Source organism: Stegostoma tigrinum, chromosome 16, assembly GCF_030684315.1.
Source record: "Stegostoma tigrinum isolate sSteTig4 chromosome 16, sSteTig4.hap1, whole genome shotgun sequence".
In the NCBI taxonomy this organism is placed as follows: Eukaryota; Metazoa; Chordata; class Chondrichthyes; order Orectolobiformes; family Stegostomatidae; genus Stegostoma; species Stegostoma tigrinum.
The window spans coordinates 18,547,242-18,567,824 of record NC_081369.1 but is presented as its reverse complement, the minus strand read 5'-3'; the positions used below and the strand labels follow the sequence as shown (position 1 = coordinate 18,567,824).

The 20,583-nt window shown below is 43.6% G+C and overlaps 1 protein-coding gene across 3 annotated transcripts in view; it reads right to left on the bottom strand.

Annotated features, from left to right (window-relative positions):
• LOC125459781 (glucose-fructose oxidoreductase domain-containing protein 2-like) overlaps positions 1-7,925 on the bottom strand; it is a 46,121-nt gene extending 38,196 nt beyond the window's left edge. For 2 of the 3 annotated variants that reach the window (XM_048546619.2, XM_048546620.2), the window contains exon 1: positions 7,714-7,925. The gene's annotated coding sequence lies outside the window, so the exon portion shown is untranslated. Of the gene's footprint in view, positions 1-7,260; positions 7,334-7,713 lie in introns of those variants that run through there. The other variant, XM_048546621.2, reaches the window with a different exon arrangement.
• Between the last annotated feature and the right edge of the window lie 12,658 nt (positions 7,926-20,583).

The window sequence follows — 20,583 nt, the reverse complement described above, 5'->3', positions numbered from 1 at the left end:
AGGTGGGGATGAGAGGGAGGGTTGGACATGGGATGAGGCTAGGTGTGGGGAGATTTTAAAACTGGTGAATTCTACATTTAGGTCATCAGGCTGTAAGCTCCCGAGGTGGAATATGAGGTGTTTCTCCTTCAGCGTGCAGGCAGTGTGGCACTGGAGGCAGCCCAGGATAGTTATGTCATTAAGGGAGTGGGAGGGGGAGTTAAGATGGTTAGCGATCAGAAGATGTTATCGTTTGTGGCGTAAAGAGCACAGATGCTCCACAAAATGGTCGTTGGTATCACTGATGTAGTGCAGGCCACATCAGGAGCAGGGGATACAGTAGATCAAGTTGACGGATATTCAGGTACACCTGTCAGATATGAAAGGTTTGCTTTAGGACTTGAATAGAGGTGTAGCACTTCTTGTGGTTACAGGGAAAGGTGCCAGGTGCGGTGGGGTTAACAGGGACAGTGAAGTGAACAAGGGAGTCCTGGAGTGAGCAGTTCCTACGAAAGGCAGATCGGAGCAGGGAGGAAAATATCTTTGGTTGTGGGTGGAGGAAGTGGCAGAGAATGATATGATGGATGAGGAGGTTGATGCAGTGATGAGAGAGGACCAGTGGGATTCTATTTTTTTGGGGAGGGGGTTTGAGGGCTGAAGTGTGGGAAATGCAACAGATAGAGTTTAGGGCATTTTGGGTCAACGGGGGCTGGGGGGGGGGGGGGGGGGCTGGTGGTGTTGCGCTGAGCTGCAATCCTTGAAGTAGGAGGAGATGGTCCAAGTGAATTTGAGGTTGGGGTGAAACCTGTGAGTAAAGTTGATGGACTGTTCAAGCTCCTCGTGGGAGAACGAGGCAGCACTGATACAGTCAATATAGTGGAGGAAGAGGTGGGGATTAGAGCCAGTATCCTGTAAAGAGGTAGGCATGGCTACCCACTTATTCTGTAGAAAGTGGGAGGAGTTAAAGGCAATGTTGTTCAGGATAAGGACAAGTTCTGTTAAGCAGATGAGGTGGTCAGTGGAGGGGGACTGGTTGGGCCTGTGGGAGAGGAAGAAGCGGAGGGCTTTTGGGCCAACTGCATGGGGAATGCAAGTGTACAGGGATTGGATGTCCATAGTGAAGATGAGGTGTTGGAGGCCATGGAGGAGCTGAAGAGGGTGGGTGATATTCTGGATGTAGGTGGTGGGGGGGAAGAAAGGAGGCGGAGGACTGTCCTGGACTGGGGAGAAAGGTAAGCAGTACGTCACAAGATGGAGGGGTCCAGGAAGGGAAAGGTGGTATCGGGGATCCAGAGATGAACTGTCTCAGATATCTCCTCATAGATCCCTTAAAATGGCCACCCAAGTGGACAGGGTTGTTAAGAAAGCATATGGTGATTTGGCTTTCATTAACAGGGGGATTGAGTTTAAGAGTCGTGAGATCTTGTTGCAGCTCTATAAAACTTTGGTTAGACCGCACTTGGAATACTGCGTCCAGTTCTGGTCGCCCTATTATAGGAAAGATGTGGATGCTTTGGAGCGGGTTCAGAGGAGGTTTACCAGGACGCTGCCTGGACTGGAGGGCTTATCTTATGAAGAGAGGTTGACTGAGCTCGGTCTCTTTTCATTGGAGAAAAGGAGGAGGAGAGGGGACCTAATTGAGGTATACAAGATAATGAGAGGCATAGATAGAGTTGATACCCAGAGACTATTTCCCAGGGCAGAAATGGCTAGCACGAGGGGTCATAGTTTTAAGCTGGTTGGTGGAAAGTACACAGGGGATGTCAGAGGCGGGTTCTTTACACAGAGTTGAGAGAGCATGGAATGCGTTGCCAGCAGCAGTTGTGGAAGCAAGGTCATTGGGGTCATTTGAGAGACTGCTGGACATGCATATGGTCACAGAAATTTGAAGGTGCATACATGTGGATCAATGGTCGGCACAACATTGTGGGCTGAAGGGCCTGTTCTGTGCTGTACTGTTCTATGTTCTATCTCTGGTAACAGCCTCAACACTGACCTTTATTTCAAGCCCATCAACTCCCATAGCTACCTGAGCTACAGCTCCTTTCACCCACCCTCCTGCAAGAATGCAATCCCCTACTCCCAACCCTCCTCCTCATCTTCTCCCAAGATGGAGTGTCACACTCCAGGACATCCCAAATATCCTCCGACTTCAAGGATCGCAACATCCACCACCACCCCACCCCCCAACTCTGGTGATCGAAAATGCCTTCAACTGCACCTCTTGCATGTCCCGCACTTCTGCCCTCACACCCCCCTCTCCCCAAAAAGAAAAACTGAATCCCACTGGTACTAATATCACCGCAGCAATTTCCACATCCAACGTATCATTCTCTGCCACCTACAATCCAACCCCGTAACCAAAGAGATATTTCCCTCCCCACCCCTTTTTTTGTACAGACCACTCACTCCAAGACTCCCTTGTCCACGCCACACTCCCCACTAACCACACCACCTCTATTCAAAGGCCCAAAGCAAACCTTTCTCATAGCCACCAACTTGATCTACTGCATCCATTGCTCCTAACGTGGTTTCCTCGATGTTGGAGAGAGCAAATGCAGACTCAGGGACCATTTCATAGACTATCTGCGCTCTGTACGTAACAAACGACAACACCTTCTGGTGGCCAACCAGTGTAATGACCCGACATGCCCAGGATGGCATGTCCATCCCGTACGCCCATGCACACGCAGAGAGGGAGGAGCAATACCTCATTCCACCTTGGGAGCGACAGCCTGTTGGCCTAAAACATAGAATTTACCAGTTTTAAAGTGTCCCCACTCCCAGCCTCATCCCATGTCCACCCCTCCCTCTTATCCCCACCTCCCTGACCTGACACAACCTGTACACCTTCTCTCCCACCTATGTGCCCCACCCATTCCACTGACCAATCCCCAACACTCCCTACCCACACTTACCTACCTTCCCCACTTATTTCCCAGCTCCCTTCCTCCTCTCCATTTCCGAACAAGGGTCCTGATCTGAAACATCAATTTTCCTGCTCCTCTGACGCTGTCTGGCCTGTAGTCCTCCAGCTCCATGCTGTGTTGTCTCTGGCTCCAGCATCTGCAGTTCTTGCATCTCCACATAATATCTTTAAACATCTTACTTTTTACATTATCACTAGTACTTTAATAGATTTGTTAGACATGATTTTCCTTGTATAAAATTATGGTCGTTCCACCTGATTATACTGAGGTTCTACAATGTTATGCTGCGACTTCTTTAATAAGAGATTTCAATAATTTGCCAGTGACAAACGTTAGGTTAACTGATCTTCGGCTCCTGATATATGCCCCCCTCCTTTCTTGAAAGTGAATATTTTAGTCGATTTAAAAAATCCACTGAGATTGTTCTAAAATAAAAAGGGAAATTTTGGAAATTCTGTAGTTAATGCATCCCCTACCTCTGCAGTCACTTTTTATGACCCTTGGGGGCATCGGGGCATCAGGTTCAGGGAACTTGTCAGCATTTAGGTGTATTTTTCCCCAGTACCTTTCTCTACTAAGTGCGATTACATAAAGATTAGCTCTCCATTTTATCAACAGACTATTACTGGGCTATGATCAGGGATGAAGACAGGTTCAAAATGTTTATTCAAATTCTGTAATTTCCTTGCTTAATCCTCTAAGGAACTTTAACTACTGTCCTCTTTAAAGACTTCTAGAAGTCTTGCCACCTGCTTTCATTTTCTTGATTAAAAAAAGTGTGGAGCTGGAGGAACACAGCAGGCCAAGCGGCATCTTAGGAGCACGAAAGCTGATGTTTCGGGCCTAGACCCTTCATCAGAAAGTGATAAAGGTTCATCCAGTTCCACACTTTGTTACCTTGGATTCTCCAGCACCTGCAGTTCCCATTATTCCTTCATGTTTCTTGATAAAAAGAACGAAGTTTACTTTTAGTCTATTAAAATCATGCTTTAATCTCTTAAAAAAACACAAATCCCAGTGATCCGGCCATTGCAACTAATCTTTGCAACATTGAAGTGCAGTCAGTGGTGTAGGAAAAGACAAATGATGCTTCAGTGATAGCAAAGCATTTGAGAATCTCATGTATGGTGCTATGAACATGAAAGTTGCCCTTTTTAAAAAGGATAATCTCCAATACTAAACACTGAGCATAAGAACAAACATTTGAAGTAAAATTTCAATCACCTGCACTATTCTAAAGAACAAATTGCCATTAAAAATGACCATCAGTTGCACATTTAAACAGCCTGCAAGGGTTTAATGCATAAAATTCTAACAACGTAATGCAGTCTGGTTCATCCTGTTTAATTCCTTTCACCAGAGGGCTCAATAATACTGAACTGCTACTCAGATCAAAATCTTATAGTTAAGCAAAAATGTGCTTTTTAAAAGTTGAAGCAATGTCAGAAAATCTTTATAGCAGTTTCATCCCCCTCTTAAATGAAACTTTTATATAACTCATTTTTGCAATTCAGCTTTGTATCTCACTTCCCTGAAAGAACAGGCTGACATTAGTGACAGAAAAGAGCCAGGGCAATATTCCAGCAATTTTCTAAAGTGGTCAATCATTTCTACATCTGTTAGGTTGTACAACGACTTAATCCGGGCACCACAAAACAAACAGATCTTGTTCTCACCATACAGCCAATGCAATTTTGAGAACAAAAGAAATTACAGAATTCTCAAAGAAATTAAACTGCATGGGCCAAGGAGGATGATGTGCATGCCAAACAGCATAAGCAGCAAGTGACAGACAAAGCTAAGCAATCTCAAAACAAATAGATCAGATCGAAGCTTTGCAGTACTGCCATTTTCAATCACGAATGCTGGTGGACAATTAAATAACATTGGATGAGAAGGCTCCAAAAGTAAAAATCCCCATCCTAAGTGATTGCCAAAATGGGAGCCCAGCACATCAGTTCAAAAAGGCAAGGCTGAGGCTTTCACAGCAATATTCAGCTAGAAGTGCCGAGCGGATGATCCATCTTGGCCTCCTCCAGTGGTCCCCAGCATCACAGATACCAGTCTTCAGCCAATTTGTTTCACTCCACATGATATCAAGAAACAGTTGAAGGCATGGATTCTGCCAAGGCTATGGCTCTGACAATATTCCAGCAATAGTACTGAAGACTCATGCCCCAGAACATGCCGCTCCCCTAGACTAATTGTTCCAGTACAGTTACAACAGTGGCATCTACCGGAATGTGGAAAATTGCTCAGGTACGTGCTGTGCATAAAGCAGGACAAATCCAACCCAGCCAACTACTGCCCCATCAGTCTACTCTTGATCAACAGTAAAGTGATGGAAGGTGTCATCAACAGTTCTATGAAGTAGCACCTGCTCAGCAATAACTTGCTCAGTGAAGCCACGTTTGGGTTCTGCCAGGACCACTAAGCTCCTGACCTCATTACATCCTTGGTTCAATCATAGACAAAGAGAGCTGAAATCCAGGGGTGACATGAGAGTGACAGTCCTTAGCATCAAGGCTGCATTCCACCAAGTGAGGTTATCAAGGAGCCCTAACAAAATTGGAATCAATGGATACCAGGGGGAAAACTCCCCAGTGGTTGGAGTCATACCCGACACACAAAGATGGTTGTGGTTGTTGGGGTCAGTCATCTCAACTCCAGAACATCTCTGCAGGAGTTCCTCTGGATAGAGTCCTGCGCCCAAACATCTTCAGCTGCTTCAATGACCTTCCCTCCAATACAAGGTCAGAACTGTGGATGTTCGCCAATGACTGCACAATGTTCAGCACCATTTGCCATTCTTCAAATACTTAAGCAGTCCACGTCCAAATGCAACAAAATCCAGACAATATCCCGGTTTGGACTGGCAAGTAACATTTGGGCCACACAAATGCCAGGCTATTACCATCACCATTGAGATGATCTAACCTTCATATTCAATAGTGTTACTATTAATGAATCTCCCACTAACCAACATTCTGGCAGTTACCATTGATCAGAAACTCAACTGGGCTCACCGCATAAACACCATAGATACAACAGCAGGTCAGAAGAATATTGCAGTGAGTGACTTACTGCTTGACTCCCCAAAACCCATCCACCATCTATAAGACACAAGTCAGGAGTGTGGTGGAATACTGCCCAGTTGCTTAGATGAGCGCAGCTCCAGCAAACACTCAAGAAACTTGACACCATCCAGGACAAAGCTGCCCGCTTGACTGGCACTACATCCACTTCCTCCATCATCGATGCTCAATAGCAGCAGTGCATACTATCTACAAAATGCACTACAGAAATAAATCAACAATCCTCAGGCAGTACACTCCAAACCCACAACCTAGAACACACAATTTCAAACTAGAAGTACAACAGCAACAATACATGAGAACACCATCACCTTCAAGTTCCCCACTAAGCCACTCACCATTCTGACTTGGAACTACATCTCCATTCCTTCACTGTCACTGGATCAAAAACCTGGAATTCCATCACTAATGGCATAATGGGTCAACACACAGCAGGTGGACTGCAGTGGTTCAAGAAGGCAGCTCACCACCACCTTTTCAAGGGCAACTAGGGATGGGCAAGAAACGCTGGCCAGCCAGCAATACTCACATGCAACAAAACGATTTTTTGTTTTTAAAAGAGGACAGGAATAAGGAGCAGGAACTGTGGCTGAGTGTTCCCCCACCCTCTCCAAAAAAAAACCTAAGGATACTGAAACCAGCAGCAACGTAATCATCCGAGCCAAGATGAACTAACTCAATGCACTATCGATGTTTCATTACATCATATTTATGTGATCAATTCTAGACAACAGGAACACAAATCAATGATGGGGAAGGGATGGGTTTAAGAGAAAGGAAAACTAAATTATTTCATTAGCCATTGACACTACTGGAAAAAAAAAATGCTTTTTGTTTAACAGTTGACTTTCACATCCAGCCTGGCCCGAGTTCACTGATTTACGCAATTAGAAAGGTTACCTTGAACACCTTCTTTATAAAATGAAAACGTCGCTGAATTGCAAGCCCTCGCTCGCACAAGGAGGGCATTAATTATCCAACAAAACATTTACAACAGCACATCTACATTCTTCCACAATCTACAGACAACTCTCAATTAATCTAAAACACGCTACAGAGCAACATTTAGAATCTGCCTTCCTACAACAGTTAGCTATGTTGAGAACCCTTTGATAGAAATTATTGTGAAAGAAACACCCGACAGAGCGGTAAAAATATTCCCGTGTAGCAACTTAAAGTCACTCTTCCCACAATTTGCACAATTGACCAAGTTTGTCATTCTTTCCCAAACACATCAACATTCCTGCCAGCATTACCTGATCATTCAGGAGCGTACAGCACACAATCGATGGAAGGTCTTAGCAAGTGGAATGAAAACTCCCATCCTTAAATAAACCAACAATGATAATGCAGCCGCCGATATCGGTTGAAGTTATTCTTCATTCTCCAACTTCATAGCCCAAGTGCTACCTTTATAAAAGGTGTTGTTACCAGTGAGGTGATCATGAACACAAACCCGGACTCCATATGCCGCACACATACCGCCTGCCCCGGCCCAGAAGTCCATCCCCTCGCTGCCAGTCCCGATTGCCGAAACACAGGACAGAGGGCTGCGACAAAAAGGTTTGGCTGCGGTCAGGTTGGCCCTTTACGCGTTTCCATCACCGCGGCAACGGCAGGGCCTTGACTACACCCAGATGCCGAGCAGTCCCAACCACCCAGATACCGAGGAGAGCAATCCCAAACCCAATCCCAATTTCAATCGTTACCATCAGCAGGAGGTGAATCACAGCGACCGTAGAACTGTCTCGGGCTCATTGCCCGGTCGAGGCTCCGCCCTCGGCTCGGTCGAATGGCGACGGGCCCAACAGGCACCAAGGGATCCGTCTGAGGTGACTGAGCCTCGACTTGCTGCTACCGCCGCCACAAGGAAACTGCTATCTGCGAGCTCCAGCAACACACAGCCGCCTATGCGCGGCGTTCAACCTCCCAGGCTGACGGTATTGCGCAAGCGTGCTAGGGAACTGCCCACTGTGCAGACGTCACAGATAACCGGTGCCGGACTGTCATGATATACGCATGCGTATTCTCCGCCTACTCAGCCACCGACGTCAGGGAGACCTGCCACAATCGTTACTGTTATTTACATGGCAGACGCCGCCCCACTTTACATAGCCTCGTGTCCGCGCCCCGCTAGCATTTCTCAGCATCTCAGCACCAACCTACACTGCACTGATAGCTGAGAATTGAGACATTGAGCGTAGATCTTTACTCATTTATCTTCGTTTTGCTATCGTATCCCATTCAAACGTGACGTAAGCAATGCAATCAATCAAGAACTATTTCAAAAACTCATGTTTCTCTCAAAAATTTGCGGAAAAAGGAGGGGTAAATTGCCTGGAGGTCATTGAAATGTAAATATTGCGCAACTCGAAATAGATAACAAGCCTTTGAGCTACACCAGAGGCAACGACAGTTCCATTTTTTTGGCATAAGGTATTGAGGAACAAATGAAAAGCAGACTGAGGATACTGGATAAAAACCGAAAGAATTGCTGATGCCGTAAATCAGGGACAAAAACAAAGTTGCTGGAAAAGCCCAGCAGATCTGGCAGCATCTGTGGAGGAGAAAACTTTCTCCTTTACAGATGTTGTCAGACCTGCTATGCTTTTCCAATAACTTTGTTTTTGTTCGGGATAGTGGAGTCATCTTTATGAATTCTCTGCTCGAAGGCAGCGCTACACTACAGTTCGGGCAAGGAGACAAGTCCCAAATCTTCCCCAGCCAGATCTGGGATCTGCTACCTTAAGAGCATCTGAAGAGCTTCCAAATCTGAAAAAAAAACAGAAAATACTGAAAATACTCAGAAGACTAGGCATTTGTGGGGAGAGAAGAAGTTTAAAGTTTCAATGACCTTTCATCAACACTGGGAAAATTTAAGAGATCTAAGTTTTGAACATATGATGAGTTGGGACATGCGCACTTGGGAGGGGGGAAGGTCAGATTCAACGGCAGAAGAGTCAGTCTAACAGGACCAAAAGAAACAGCCATATAACAAGCGACGTGGAAACGATTTGCCAACATCAAATGAACTGCTGCCTGAAAGCAAAGCTAGGATAAAAATCGAAAACAAAATGAGGTCTTATTATCAGTTTATGATGTGAACTGATGAACTCAGTGCTGAATCTGGAAGATTGTAAAATGCCTATTCAAATGTGGAGGTCCTATTTACTCTGAGATTGAGTGGAACATAAAGAATAGCAATGTCAACATACAAGCAAAATGGAGTATCGAAATGATAGGCCCATTAAGCTAGGGGTCATACTTGTGGACCGAACGGATGTGTTGTGCAAAATTGTCGCCCCTTTGTGTCCCTAATGTCTCATAGTGAATCCAATACACAAAATTGAAAGAAATGGCTGGTACAGTTACAACATTTGAAAGGTATTTGGATGGGTATATGCATAGGAAGGGTTGAGAGGGATATGGGCCAAATGTTTTCAAATGGGATTAGATTTATCTAGGACATCTGGTCGGCATGGACTACTTGGACCATAAGGTCTGTTTCCATGCTGTACATCGCTGCTTCACTTAGAAAGAGTGTTTGGGGCCTGGAGAGAGAAGTTAAAAGCCAAATGTTATATTTCCTGTATTTCTATGGAAATATTCGAAGGAAAGGGAATGGCTGCAGTGTAAATAAAGGGTAGATCAGGATTCATGAAAGGAACAGTCATTTTATAAAACTGAAATGTGAGGGTTGAGCAAGATGTGTTCGGTGAAAACAGCACAATGGAGCTGGTAGGAAATTATCTGTTGAATATGGAAAACGTTATTGTGGTTTCGGTCAGGGTGCGGAAGCGTGGGAAATGTGTCAGAGAGGCTGAGAGCCTTGTCGACTGTGGTAGAGAGTTATTTTCGATTGCACGAAAAGATGTGTCAGTATGCTGGCGAGTAAGGTTGCAACATAAGAACAGGCGTGAGAAAGATGGAGCATCTGAGCAAATAGAATGGGATGTTTTGTGTGAGGAAATGTTAACGCCTCTCCACCCCATTGGAATGAATTCATTGGAACAGCACCTCTAGGCAGTTCAAGGAGGATTCAGGATCAGAAACCCTACCAATCAATACTGGCACCGCTGACAAGTGATGGACACAGCAGCCTTCCAAGTGGCATTCAGTGAAGGGTTGATTGCTGACTGTCAAGATGGACGGAAAGACCTCAAAGCCCAAATCGCCCTCCCTCACCTCCACCATAAGAAGCTGGCTACTCTGTGACCGTGTTTGTCACTGCTCTTAGAACTTCAGCTTCAGTCGGGCAATCTGCACGCATGGAGCCGTCCTGACATTATTACACACAGAACATCGTGCTGCCAGCCACGCCCCTCCATATTCTTCAGACTAGGTAACGTCTGTTGCCAGTAACACTCACTTAAGCCTCTAAGAACAGGACTTTTGACGGCTTTGTGTTTGTGCGAATCACTCCGTTTCGAATTTTCTCATTAGTGCTTTCAGACACCAGCATACGTGTTCTCACTATATTTTTGTTTCTTTTCACTTGTATCGTTTCTTTTGGATTTGTATGACTAATTCTGTCTTTCAACTGTTCCTATCTTTCATGCTATCATTTTCGTTGTCATTGGCCTATCCACACCTTCTTCAAAACCTATTACATCTTCAACTTTCCACCGATGCTGCCTCGCCTTCTGAGTATTTAGAATATATCCTGTTTTTACTGTTGAGGAGCTAAATTGAATACAAGATGCCCCACGATGTCAACAAGTGCATCTTTGAACAAAGAATGAAGTAAATTCACCTTGGAAACAATCATTTTTGGAAATGTTTGTTTCTGAAAACACAGAGTAAAGTGAGTAACTGAGTAATCATGTCATCGCAACTACTGTGCTTATTTTTTATTACAATAATACACTTTATTCATTAAAAAATCTTCTTGTGGATTCACAGGTACTAAAGCTGCTCTCTACAGTCTTTTCATATTAAAAAAAATTGGAAGTTGACATTCCCGTAAGTCATAAGAATACAAAGGAATTCCATTGTAACTATTGTGCTCACAGTAACACCTCACCATGACATCTACTGTACTACACTTATTTAAATTCCTTTGGAGTATGGAGCACGAAATAATTCCTTCACTGGTGCGACAGTTGAGTTGTAAAGTGTACACTCCAGACTTAATCTTTGATGCAGTGATAAAGTTGATTGATATGTCGAAGTTCCATTTCTACTGCTATGCTGTCCCTTGCTGAATCTCAGATAATGAACAAAAAAAAAGCAGAGAAGTAAAATCCAAGGCATAGATCGTGGCAATGTTATTGAAATACAAGATTCTTAGAGGACTGAGAAGCTAGATATAGAAAGGTTGTCGGAGAATCAAGGACCAAAGGTCATAATCTCAGAATAAGGGGTCACACATTTAAAAAAAGAGTATTTAATCTGTGGAGAGATAATGGGAACTGCAGATGTTGGAGAATCCAAGACAACAAAGTGTGGGACTGGATGAACACAGCAGGCCAAGCAGCATCTTAGGAGCACAAAAGCTGACATTTCGGGCCTAGACCTTTCATCAGAAGACCCTTTCTGATGAAGGGTCTAGGCCCGAAACATCAGCTTTTGTACTCCTAAGATGCTGCGTGGCCTGCTGTGTTCATCCAGCCCCACACTTTGTTATCTTATAAATGAATCTGTGGAATTCTTTACCACAGAGGGCTATTGAGGCTGAGTTGTTAAATATATTAAAGACTGAGTTAGGCAGATTTGTGATTCCCTTACTGATTAAGGGTTATGGGGAAAAGGCAGGAAAATTGAGCTGAAGATTATCAGGTCAACCATGATCTCATTGAAGGGCCGAGCAGACTTGATGGGCTGAATGGCCTACTTCCACATCTATGTCTTTTCTCAATTGAAGTTAAAAGCAAAGCAGGCAGAAAAAAAATGCTGGCATCTGTTGATTAGGGTTGAAAATGATTTGAGGTGCATGATATGGTACACAACAATGAGGTATGCATCCAAACTTGAACTAAAAAGTAAACATCCTGGCTACTTATGATGTTCTAGTCAGAAATATTCAATAGATTCAGAAAGGATTTGTACATTGGATTAACCTGGATTTTGCATTGTAAAGTCTACTGCATACTTTATTGCAAGTACAGTACAAGCCAAAAAAAATTGCTCCTTAGATTTATGGAGAATTGAGTTTTAATTTTACTGTTGAACAGATTGTCTCCCTCAGCACAGTCTATCATAAGTGGGGTGAGGGAGTTGGATTAACATTGGAAAGTAATGCAGACAGTTTCCATATTCCCAGACAAAAGATCCAAAAGCCACATTACAACTGTCCTTCATGTCCTTCATCCAGCCTCACATTTTATTATCTTGTCCTTCATGTTGCATTGATTGACAAATCACAACTGGCATATCATGACTTTAAATACATACAGATAAGGATTAACAGACTGAAAGACTGCTTGGTGATATACTAGGTTAGTATATGAATAGGTTTGAGCATACACTAATGATTGAGCAATGCTTTAAGTGAAGCTAGGAAACTTGTTGAAGAGACAATATTAACAGGTAACTCATTCAAGTGCATCACCTAGTATCTAGCTAAATTGTTAACCTTAATGGAGGTATTGCCATGTCATGTCAACACCTCCTCTTTCCCTCTTTTCATGTTGCATGCATAGGAACCCTAGAGAACAGGGAAGAATATAATTTACTGTGACAATAAAATGTAAAGTGAAACACTGCCAGAGAGTATTTGGGATGAAAGGCAAAGGATTTTATTTCTACAACTATTGCTTTACTATTAATAATATTAATAATATAACATTATGGATTGCATCTTTACCGTCCCTTTTTATAGGTAGACATTAATGTACATCTTCCATTTCTACAGTATGTTTAAAATTATTGCAGTGAACTGATATCATTGTTGCTGGGGTTTGCCATAATTTATATGATAAGGGAACATGACTGTATGAGAAGTTGACTGAAAAATAAAAGTTTTAGCTTTAGCTCAGCTTGTTTGGTAGCATTATCACTTTTAAATCAGAAGGTTGTGGAAAATGAGGGGCTGTGCACTTTGGCAAGATCAACAGAGGAACTGAATATTATTTAAACTGAGAAAGACTGCAGCACAGAAGGATTTGGGTGTCCTCATGCATAAATCATAAAAAGCTAATTTACAAATTCAGCAGGTAATAGGAAAGGCAAGTCGAATGTTGGCCTTTATTTCAAAGGGAATGGAACATCAAAATAGGGAAGTCTTACAAAAACTGAAAAGGTACTAGTTGTACCATACCTAAAACACTGAAGAATTTTGGTCCTCTCATGTAAGGAAAGGTACATACTGGCATTAGAGGCAGTGCCGAGAAGGTTCACTAGGCTGATCCTGTGTTTGGAGGGACTGTTTGATAAGGGGAAGTCGAGGAGGTTGGGTCCGTACTCATTGAAGTTTAGAGAAATGAGCTAAGAAACACGCAAGATTCTTTGGAGGATTAACAGGGTAGATACAGAGAGGCTGTTACCTCTTGTAGAAGAATCTAGAACCAGCAGTCCAGTTAGGACAGAGCTGAGGAGGAATTTCTCCTCTCAGAGGGTAGTTAATCTGTGGAATTCTTTACTGCAGAGGGCTGTCAAGGCTGAGTCATTAAGTAAATGCTGGCTGCCTTGAATGTAATCAAATAAGACAGTCAAAGGTTATGATGAAAAGGCAGGGAAATGGATTTAAAGATGATCAAATCAGCCGTGGTTGAATGGCAGATCAGACTCAATAGCTGAGAGGCCTACACCTGTTTCTAGGTCTATATCTTACTAACTCCATGATCTAAAGGTAAACAAGGATCTAAAGGATCTACAAGGCTAGTATCACTTCTTCATAAACTACAACTATGAAAGAGAATCATGCTGGATTTGAAATATTACTTCTTTTTCTCTGTCCACAGATGATGCCAGGCCAACTGAGTTTCTCCAGCATTCTCTGTTTGTATTTAACTATGATTGTTTGATTGTACAACATTTAAGACATCCAGAGGGGCTTTGTTTGGATAATTTTGCTGAAATATAAAGCATTTTCCCAAATACTAATGTAAATATGGCCGAGAGAGAAATAGGAATTATGTTGGCAAAATTCTTAAGAGAGGGCAGCTTCTTAAATTTTAGTTTGTTTGGGGCAATACCCTCACATCTCCAAGTTGTCCAGGTGGTAAGTTACAGATAATCCTAAAGTGTTCCTAATTCCATTTAAAAGGAGAAATGGAGTTTGGAGGAACTAGGAGATATTTAAGATGAATACATAGAGAAAAGTGTAGCATCTAGATTTAATGATGCAACATTAGAATTGTTGTGGAGTAGAGTCAAGTTCAGGAGAAACATTCTTTCTCTCAGCAAAAGAAAAATAAACATACAGCACCTTCCAAGAAAGCATAGTGGTTGAAGTAAACAACAGCAACATTGTGTTCCAGTCTTGGAAGAGCTTTAATGACCTCCCTAGGTTGAAAAAAAAGTGAGTACATATGCCACCCAACTATCCTGTTGTTCAAGCTCATTATTTCTTTCACTCTGCCTTGCTAAGATATTCTGTCACATGCCTCCCCAGGCCCAGTCATCTGTCAGCAGCATACAGTTTCACTTTGTATGCACTTTACCACCTCCCCATCTTTTCATCTGCTGTTATTGCTCACCTCTGGCTGTACAAGAGGTGACACATTTACTTTTACAGTCACTTTCTCCAAATGCACTGCATCCATCAGATGAATATCAAACTTGTTACTCCTTTTTTTGTTTGCCTTTTAAAAAGTGTGTAAAACACATGGAGAGTGAGAGACCTGGAAGCTTAAAGCTGTTGGTGTGTCTTTTTTATTTCAGGTGATGCATTCAGTTGGTTTAAATAGGGTGTACTTTGTGTAATAAAATGGCTCTTTCTGTCACTTAGGGTCTCCTGGGGTTGGAAGAAATCATTTCGGGAGTTTTACAGAAAGGGAGCAAGGCAAAACTTTTGGAATTGGCAGACAAGTTAGAATTGGGGTTGCCTTTATCTGTGCAAAAAGTGAAGGTAATTGCAGCAATAGCTCAACATACATGATTGCCAGGAATGCCGTTGCTGTCATTGGAAATGGTTAAAATTCAGTTGCAAATGAAACTGCTCGAACGTATATAGGAAATGAAACAGTTTAAATTATGATTGAAAGCAGAACAAAAGAAGTAAGAGAATATCTCTAGCAGAGGAAAAAGAAAAGAATAGCCCTGGCAGGACAAAAAAAAGAAAAAATAAAGCCCTGGCAGAATAAGGAAATAGAGATTTTGATCTTCGGAGGTTGGAAGTGAAAACTCAAAGTCAACTTGAAATGGCAGAAGCAGAGGCGAGAGGTAGGAGTAGTGATGAGGAGAATGATGGAGAGCAATCCTATCAAATAGCAATGCATTTACTCTGACGTGTTATCAAAAATATCCAAACTATGCCCCAAGATAATAAAATGTGAGGCTGGATGAACACAGCAGGCCAAGCAGCATCTCAGGAGCACAAAAGCTGACGTTTCGGGCCTAGACCCTTCATCAGAGAGGGGGATGGGGTCAGGGTTCTGGAATAAATAGGGAGAGAGGGGGAGGCGGACCGAAGATGGAGAGAAAAGAAGATAGGTGGAGAGGAGAGTATAGGTGGGGAGGTAGGGAGGGGATGGGTCAGTCCAGGGAAGACGGACAGGTCAAGGAGGTGGGATGAGGTTAGTAGGTAGGAGATGGGTGTGCGGCTTGGGGTGGGAGGAAGGGATGGGTGAGAGGAAGAACAGGTTCTGTGTAGAGGAAGCCACACCGGGTACAGTGGATGCAGTATACCACATTGGCAGATGTGCAGGTGAACCTCTGCTTAATGTGGAATGTCATCTTGGGGCCTGGGATTCCACATTGGGCTTCCTCTACATTGGGGAAACCCAGCGGAGGCCGGGGACCGCTTTGCAGAACACCTCCGCTCGTTTCGCAACAAACAACTACACCTCCCAGTCGCAAACTGTTTCCACTCCCCCTCCCATTCTTTAGATGACATGTCCATCATGGGCCTCCTGCAGTGCCACAATGATGCCACCCGAAGGTTGCAGGAACAGCAACTCATATTCCGCTTGGGAACCCTGCAGCCTAATGGTATCAATGTGGACTTCACCAGCTTCAAAATCTCCCCGTCCCCCACCGCATCCCAAAACCAGCCCAGTTCGTCCCCTCCCCCCACTGCACCACACAACCAGCCCAGCTCTTCCCCTCCACCCACTGCATCCCAAAACCAGTCCAACCTGTCTCTGCCTCCCTAACCTGTTCTTCCTCTCACCCATCCCTTCCTCCCACCCCAAGCCGCACACCCATCTCCTACCTACTAACCTCATCCCACCTCCTTGACCTGTACATCTTCCCTGGACTGACCTATCCCCTCCCCACACCCCCAACCCCCCACCTATACTCTCCTCTCCACCTATCTTCTTTTCTCTCCATCTTCGGTCCATCTCCCCCTCTCTCCCTATTTATTCCTGAACCCTCACCCCATCCCCCTCTCTGATGAAGGGTCTAGGCCCGAAACGTCAGCTTTTGTGCTCCTGAGATGCTGCTTGGCCTGCTGTGTTCATCCAGCCTCACATTTTATTATCTTGGATTCTCCAGCATCTGCAGTTCCCATTATCCCAAACTATGCCCCATCCAGTTTTTCAGTGCCTCTATTATGTCAAGAATTCATATACATGTTTGAAAAGGACACTGTCAAAAGAATTGAAATCAATGTATTTATTTATTTAACTGTGACAACACAGCCTTCCAAATATTACCTAACCAGCTTTTCAACAGTAGAAATCTGCCCAAGCAGTGCAAGGCCTTGGTCTACAATATTTTTGTCATTGCCCTTCTGTATAGACGTGAGACTTGGGTCACATCCAGGCACTGGAGAATTTCCATCAAGATGCCTCAGCGGGATACTCAAAATGGAGTGGGATGGCAGGTGAACAAACTTCATTTTTATTGCCTACCTGGCTGCAATAATGAAATGTCAACTCCAGTGAACACATTGGGAGTACGTAACCGATTGTGGCTCATTGAAACCCAGAGATCACAATTTTGGAATATGGAGTTACGATTTTTATCCACTGAATTTAACGATTCTCTCATTCTAAATCCATTTGTTCTTGCCTGTTAAATTTTATCCCATCATGCTTGAAGACATCATCCCCTACTTGTGCAGCTCTACAAAAATATTCACAGCATTGTATATTAAGGTTAGTTCTTAGTATTGTATTGACATCAGCAAAGCACATTTTATTTGTTTCCACCACCGATTTTTAAAAGCAGTTAATCATGAGCTTTCCTGCCTTCATTTTCCAAGTACTGAGAATGTATCGTAATGAGTTTCTTCACATTGCTTTTAATTTTCAATTTTGTAGTGTATTCCCTTGCTTAACAGCTATCCCACAAAATAACTGTGGGTTCCCATGAATGATCCTACTATGGCAAAAATAGCCCTGTAGACCCAGCAAATTCCTCCATACTAACATCTGGGAGCAAATGCCAAAATTGGAAGAGCTGTTTCACAGATTAGTCAAACAACATCCTGACCCCAGTCATACTCATGGAGTCATACCTTACAGACAATATCTCAGATACCACCATCACCATCACCATCTCTCGACTGTGACCGGTCCCACCAACAAGACAGATCTAGGTGTGGTGGTTTTCAGTCAGGAGAGATTTGCCTGAGAATCCTCAACATGGGCTTCAGAGCCCACAAAGTCTCATGGCATCAGGTCAAATCACTTGCTGACTACCAAGTACTGTCCTCCATTGGCTGAGGAATGCCCATGTTGAACAGCATTTGGAGGAAGTAATGAAGACGGCAAGGGCACAGAATATAGGGCAAAGAACAATACAGCACAGAACAGGCCCTTCGGCCCTCCAAGCCTGCGCTGACACATTTTGCCCGTCTATACTGAAACTGCCTTCACTTACAGAATTTGTATCCCTCTATTCCCTTCCTACTCATGTATTTGTCCAGATGCTTCTTAAATGCTGCTATTGTGCCTGCTTCCACCACATCCTTTGGCAACATGCTCCAAGCACTCATTACTCTGTGTGAAAAACTTGCCTTGCACATCTCTTTAACTTCTTCCCTCTCAACCTGTTGACCCTCGTAATAGACCGGTCCACCCTGAGAAAAGGTTTCACACTTTCCACTGTATCCATGCCATTCACAATCTGATTGATTTATTGTCACATGTACTAAATACAGTGAAAAGCTTTGTTTATGAGTAGTACAGGCAAATCATAGTAAGCAAAGGATGGAGAGATCAATAAGACTTAGACAGAGGCATACAGGTTATATTGCGCAGGGCATGTGCGAGGTGAGATCAACATTAGCAAATGATATTCATCAGTCTGAGAACAGCCAGCAAGTAGCTGTTCCTGTTCAGGCTTCTGTACCTTCTGCCTGATGGAAAAGGTTGTTGGAGATCAGTATGGATCTTTGATGATATTTGTAGCATTTCCGTGGCAGCAAGCCGTGTAAATGGAGTCCAAATTTGGAAGATTGGCTTCCGTGATGGTCTGGGCTGTGAACGCCACTTCTGTCGTTTTTTTTTAAATTTCCTGGGAACAGCAGTTGCTATACTAGGCTGTTACACACCCAGACTGTATGCTTTCAATGGTGCATCTGTAGAAGTTGGTGAGGGTCTTTATGGACATGCCAAATTTCCTGAGCCACCTAAGGAAGAAGAGGCATTGTTGTGCCTTCTTGACCATTGCATCCATTTGGGAAATCCAGGATAGGTTGCCGATTATCGTCACTGAGGAACTTAACCCTCTCAAACTCGGTACCATTGATGTAAATTGGGGTGTGTTCTCCTCCTTTCTTTCTTAAGTCAATGATCAGTTCTTTCGTTTTGCTGACATTGAGAGAGTTGTTGATTTCATTGCATCATGTCACAAAGCCCTCTACCTCCCTTGGGTAGAATGACTCATCGTTGTTAAATATCTGTCCCACTACAATGCTGATGTAAGCAAGCTTGTAGATGGTGTTCTTTTAGATGGGGCAACACAGTTGTTGGTATAAAAGGGAGTAAAGTAGGGGGCTGAGGATGCATCTTGTGGGGACTCCATTACTGAGTGTTATTGTGGAGGGTGTGCAGTTATCTATCTTTACCAGTTGCAGCCTGTGAATCAGAAAGCTGAGGATCTAATTGCAGAGGGCAGAGTCAAAATCAAGGTCACACAGTTTTGAGATCAGTCTGGAGGGGATAATGGGGTTGAAGGCAGAGCTGTAGTCAACAAGCAGGTGTCTTTGATATCCAGATATTCCAGGGATGAGTGAAGGGCGAGGAAGACTGCACCCTCTGTCGACCTTATAAACTTCTATCAGGTCGACTCTCAACCTCCTGCATTCCAGTGCAAATAAACCCATTCTATCCAACCTTCATTTCTAAGATCCCCCATTCCAGGGAACATCTTGGTAAACCTTTTCTGTACCCTATCTCATGCATCCAGATCCTTCTGGTAATGTGGTGACCAGAACAGTACGTAACATTCCAAGTGTGGCCTAACTAAAGTTCTATAAAGCTGCAGCATAACTTGTCTATCCTCATACTCAATGCCGCTTCCAATGAAGTCAAACAAGCCATAAGCCTTTTTCACTACTTTATCTACGTTTGCTGCCACTCCCAGTGATCCGCGTACCCGTCCACCCAGTTCCCTCTGCATATCAATACTCCTAAGAGTTCTGCCATTCACTGTATAACATACTCCAAGTGGGTGTTTTCAATGCACACCACCAGGAGAGGCTTGGTAGCAGTACTGTTGATCAGGAGACCTAATGAAAGGTCCGCACCCAAAACGTTGACTGTCCTACTCCTTTGATGCTGCTGGACATGCTGTGTTCCTCCAGCTTCACAATGTATCAAATCAGACTTCCAGCATCTACAATTCTTGCTATTTCCACTAACTATCAAGCAGCACCCTGCGAAGTAATACCCTGCTCAATGACACTCAGTTTGGATTTCACCCAGACCTCTCCTGACCTTATTACAGCTTTAGTTCAAACATTGACAAATGAGCTGAATTCCGGGGGAGGTGAGAGTGAAAACCTTCAAGGTGCATTTGACCAAGTGTGGCACGAAGGAGCCGTAGCAAAACTGGAATCAATTGATATCAGGGATGAGACTCTCTGCTGGTTGGACCATATGTCTCCAGACTCATGGACCTGGTACATGTGGTTTTAGAGGTCAGATATTGTCTAGATATTGTTATATTTGAACCTAGTTTCCTACGTCTAACAACCTGCACAGCTTTATTGGTGATCTTCCCATTGTTATTAGATCAGAAATATGAATGTTCACCAATGATCACCCAATGTTCAGCACCGTTTGCAACTCCTCAGATACTGAAGCAGAGAGGTTTAAACATAACAAGATCTGGACAATATCCAGGCTTAGGCTGACAGGCTGCAAATAATATTTGCACCACACAAATTCCAGACAATAACTATCTCCAATAAAAGACAAATTGAAGAATCACCCCTTGACATTCAATAGTGTTACCATCACTGAATGCCCCACTAACAACCATTAGGAGGTTATCATTGACCAGAAACTCAACTGGACTCACCA